The 5069-nt window shown below is 37.2% G+C and overlaps 1 pseudogene; it reads left to right on the top strand.

Annotated features, from left to right (window-relative positions):
• Positions 1-3778: 3778 nt before the first annotated feature.
• Positions 3779-4385, top strand: LOC128568004 (protein FAM136A-like; annotated as a pseudogene).
• Positions 4386-5069: the final 684 nt, after the last annotated feature.

Raw genomic sequence — 5069 nt, 5'->3', positions numbered from 1 at the left:
TTGGAGCCTCTGTGGGAAGCTGGCTTCAGTCAGCCATTTTGTCTCCGCCCCCCAGAAAATGTTGCACTTTTAGGTGAATAAAGAAACCCAAGTGAATTCTCCACACCTCTGTAAATGTCAGCTGTTCCACCGGTGAGCCCATCCTCTGCCCCCTACTCCTTCAAGGGGACACAGCCAAAGAGAATGAGCCACAACCAGAGCATAGGACAGGACCCAGTCAGATGCCCATCTTCTCTCTGTCCAGCGTGATGGATAGCACACACCCCTAACAATTATTCTTGATCCTTTCTTCTCCCTTGCATGGTGACAGCCAAGCTATGACCAATTCCTGTGTTCTGTCATGTTTACATTCCATACTGCACTTTAGATATTATTGAACTTTAGAGAAAAAAGAGAATATTTACTCTTTGCATCTCATATATTAGACCACTAAATAGGGATATTTATAGATTAGAGTTAAGAAAGGAAGTTGATACGTTATATGATATTTAGAGTTAAATGATGTTGGAAATGTTATCTTCCTATCCTACTAATGGCCCTACCTCCCACTTTGTTCCTACCCTCTCCCACTTAATCATACTCCCCCACTTCTATCAGACTTCATATACATCTTTTTTTGTTTATCATATGACAATTAGGAATTTATTGGAACTTCTTACCTCTTCTACATACAAAATTCTGATCATTATCCTGATTTTTCAAGCTATGGTTGAATTTTTTAGGACAAAAATATTCATATGAAAAAGTCCTACACAGTTATAAATAAGCAGTAGATATATTTTTTTCATTTTACAACAGGAAGGGTGAAGAAAAGATTTTCTTTCTTTTACCACACCAGATAGCATGCTTTATTGAGTGGGAAGGAAGAATTAGGAGATTCCTACCTAGCAGATTTATGGTAAGGTTTTATTTAGGTTCAGTAAGAATAATTAACAATTTCCTCTGGATATTATTTTTTAAATAATTTAAACTTCTTTTTTAAAAATCGTGGATTAAAATGAAAAATAACTACTTTAGAGTTTGCATGGTGTTTTGATTTTCAAATAAAAATGAACAGAAGCCCAGTATTCCTTTTATTGTGGCATTTAGATTTTTTTTAATAGGATAAAAAAGCAAGCTTACCTCCTGGGTGTAAGGAGAGCTTCTAGCTACAAGAGTCAATCAATTGAGAAGGGCATTTGTGGGTAGAAGTTGTAAAAAATTGCCAAGTTGACCTTGAAAAATGAAAAATAATTGAGACTGGTGGCAATGAGCATTTATTTCCCATTAGCTGCAGTCTCTCTCACATTTAAATTTCTATCCCTTACCACCTACTCACACACATTCACGTGTATTATTAACATCATAATGTATATTAATGAGTCCTCACAGCTGGTTAAGATGCTTCTTCTAGCATGCTAATAACTTTACTTTGACTCAGTGATGCTGTGCATAATGTAATCTAACAAAACTGTGCAATGTGCATTGAAAAGCAGTAAAGATAAAAGACTAGTTCACTCACTCACTGAGACAGCAACTAGGAATACATCTATACTAGCAAAATCACCTTAATTTACACAGCTTACTGGAATTCGTATCTCTGCACAGATTTCTTTGATTCCATGTATGTGCATTGTGGTAGGTAGAGACAAGGTGATAGAATGTCAAGATATAAAAGGCCATCTACTGGATCACTATTTAATGTTTAAATTATTTCAGCAACATGTGCTCCAAGTGGTTATCTACCATGTACATAAAACATTATCCCCACTCTCATCCTCCCTCACCTAACTTCAGCAATGGAAAGAAGTCAACTATCTATGGAGAAGAGGTTTATAACTTTGCCTGCACAGTGGAACACCTTTTGGGAGCATTTAAAAATCACCATGCTGAAGCTACAGCCCAGATAAACTAAATCAGAATCTCTGGGGTAGTACCCAGAAATCAGAGTTGTTTAACCTTCTCACATAATTCCATTATATCCAAGGATTGAGAAGCACTGCTCTAGGGGCAACACATCCTAAAAATGATAAAGTCATTTTTATAGGAAGTCAAAAATCTGTCACCCTGCAACTTTGACCTATTGATTCTCAAAGAAGTTTTTTTTATATAAAATTCTCAGCTGAAGCTCAGGAAAAGAACCCCTTCTCCTTGCCAGGTCCAAAATTAAATAATAGGGTTTTTTTTAAGCGTAGGCAAAAGATTCAAAACCATAAGTGACAGACATCATATATAATTCCCATTTGTTTTTTAGCCTTTAGAGGAAAGATCTCTTTCCTTAAACTTACACATTTCAAGCAGGGGGAAAAAAAAAAAAAAAAAAAAAACCTCTGTCCTAAGAGGACTGGACAGAAAAAAGATTGTGAAACATCTCAAGATATTGTTCTCTTCTTTTTCTGTTATGTGTATGTGTGTATATATATACATATATATATAGAGAGAGAGAGACTGTGTGTATAGATAATAAATATATATAGATATATATATAATCTTGGAAACTAAATAGCCTAAGCCTTGCAATATCATGCTTTTCTAGTGGTTGATTATTGAGTCCATCCAACCTAAGAAGAAAGCACTGTCACATTTCTAATGGCTTAACTGAACCAAGATAGACAGTTTAAGTGTGGTAATCATCCTTCCACATGAAGGACTCTAGAAATATTTAAGAACAAATATGACATCTTCAATTTCTTTCTTCCCTAGGTTAAATAAGTCCTCAATTTCTTTAACTATTCCTTATAAAAAAAAAAAGGAATAGTTACTTTCTCTCAATATCTGGTCACTTTCCTCTCAATGCCCTCCAGATAATGGTAGCCCTCTTAAATTATAGTTCCCAAAACTGTGGGGATTATGTTCTTGGTGCTAGATACTTAAAAATAGAAGGCCTCTTACTTGAAAGAAATGGATAAAGTTAAGTGATCGATTAATTTTTTTTAAGTACTGATATGAAGAACCATTAAACAAGTGGTAATAGAAAAAATGATAATCAATCTAGCATACTACTACTGGAAGTTTATAGTCTCAGGCCAGAGCAATTATAATAATGGTGTTGCCATTAACCAAGAGAAGATTTAGGAAAGACAAAGTTTTGAAGGACAGGCAGAGCAGGAGTTAGTTTGGGATTATATTTTGGTGCCTGTCAGTTGGCAGTTTGATATTTAAGTTAGTCATTCAAGGGAGAAGTTTGAGCTATAAATATTAGAAAATATGAATTTGTGAATCACCAGTACATAGATCATATTTAAAGGTATTATATTGCATCAGACTACCAAAAGAATGAGAATGATAAAAAATAGAAAATATGCAAAGACTGAGACCTAAGGCAACATAAAGAATTGAGTAATAACCAGGAATAAAGAATAAAAAGGGGCAATAAAGGAGGTAGTTGAAAAAACAATGGACTGTGTTGTCCATGTCAAATGAAGGGATGACATGGAAGTCATCTTCCTCCTTCCTCCTTCATGGAGTCACTTCACATGAAGTGCTCAACTGTGTCGAATGCTACTGAAAGTCTAATGAGATGAGGACTTGAGGTCATGGATGACACTAACAGGAGATGGTGTGGTGGGGTGGCCAGGGCAAAAGCTTATGAAAAGTCCATTAGAGAAAGAAAGGAAGAGAGGAATTGGAGAATACGCGTATAAGTACCTTTTTCTCAGGGTTTTGTTGTAAAAGAAAGAAGAGAAATGGCATGTAAGCTGGCAGGGAAGTGAGATCAAGAGAAAAGTGATTGATGATTGATTGAAAAACAAGATGTTAACTGTTGGGAAAATTCATTAAAGGGGGTAAATAAGTCGTCATGGCAGAGGTGCAGCAAGTGCGGGTTCGGGAGGCTGTGGACTCTATGGTGAAGAGTCTGGAAAGAGAGAACATCCAGAAGATGCAGGGCCTCATGTTCCGGTGCATGCCAACTGCTGTGAGGACAGCCAGGTGTCCATGCAGCAGGTTCACCAGTGCATCGAGCATTGCCATGCGCCTCTGGTTCAAGCTCAGGCTCTGGTGACCCTTGAGTTGGAGAAGTTCCAGGACAGCCTGGCCCTATACACCATGCATTGCAATGACAAAGCCAAAGATTCAATAGATGCAGGGAGTAAGGAGCTTCAGGTGAAGCAGCAGCTGGACAGTTGTGTGACTAAGTGTGTTGATGACCACATGCACCTCATTCCAACTATAACCAAGAAGATGAAGGAGTCTCTCACATCCATTGGGAAATAAAAATCTTTGCCAGTGGCCATTGGGGATGAGGGCAAGAGTCTATTTTTAAAAAGGAAAGGGAATTTTAGTCTTTTAAGCAAAGTCTATGAATGAAGAAATTAACGATGGTAATGAGTTTAAGGCCTATGTCTCTTGCCTCTGGACATTGGTTTCTTTGTTTCAAACCTGAAAAGTGAAATGGAAAAAATTGGAGCTAAAATTTTTGTCAGAGATAGTACAGGACAGTGTTTTAGAGTCTATATTGTAGGTGGCAAGTGCTTGTCCCGGCAATAAGAATCTCCTCTATATCACGCCAATGCCCACAAAGGTACCAAATTCTTAGTGCATAGATACCAGCAGGCTGGCAGTTTCCTCTAACCTGCCTATGATCTGGTAAAGTTTAAGCGGAAGCAATTCTGTTTATTGCCAAACTCCTGTTTACCAGAAGTGTCACCACACCATTTTCCACAATCTGTACAACAAAATTCATGAGGTCACTAATTTAGAAAAATGTTTCTGGGTTTTTGTTTTGCTTGGTTTTATTATATTTACACAAGGGCACAAAGTTGATTTAAGATGTGGAGCTGGGAGAGGGTCGTTTGGATAGGAACTTTGAAAAGTTTTCTTGAGATATCCTTTTCTGGCCATCAAGGTGTGGATGTGTAGTTCTTAAAATTGTTACCAATTGCATCTTTCAGGCAGATACCATGCAAAAATATAATGTGATCAACATCACAGTGATTTGGGGAAGCAGAACTTTCTGAGGCTGTCTGCAGCAGAGTGATATGACAGTGTTGCAGTAACACTTTCTCCTTGAAAAAAAATAGGGTTTTGATTGTGGTAAATACAGGTGTGGAGAAACCAACAGTAAAAAAGAAACCCGTTGGCTGCCTGAA

Source organism: Nycticebus coucang, chromosome 16 (assembly GCF_027406575.1).
Source record: "Nycticebus coucang isolate mNycCou1 chromosome 16, mNycCou1.pri, whole genome shotgun sequence".
Classification (NCBI taxonomy): Eukaryota; Metazoa; Chordata; class Mammalia; order Primates; family Lorisidae; genus Nycticebus; species Nycticebus coucang.
The sequence above is the reverse complement of the archived record's forward strand: the minus strand, read 5'-3'. Positions and strand labels throughout refer to the sequence as shown.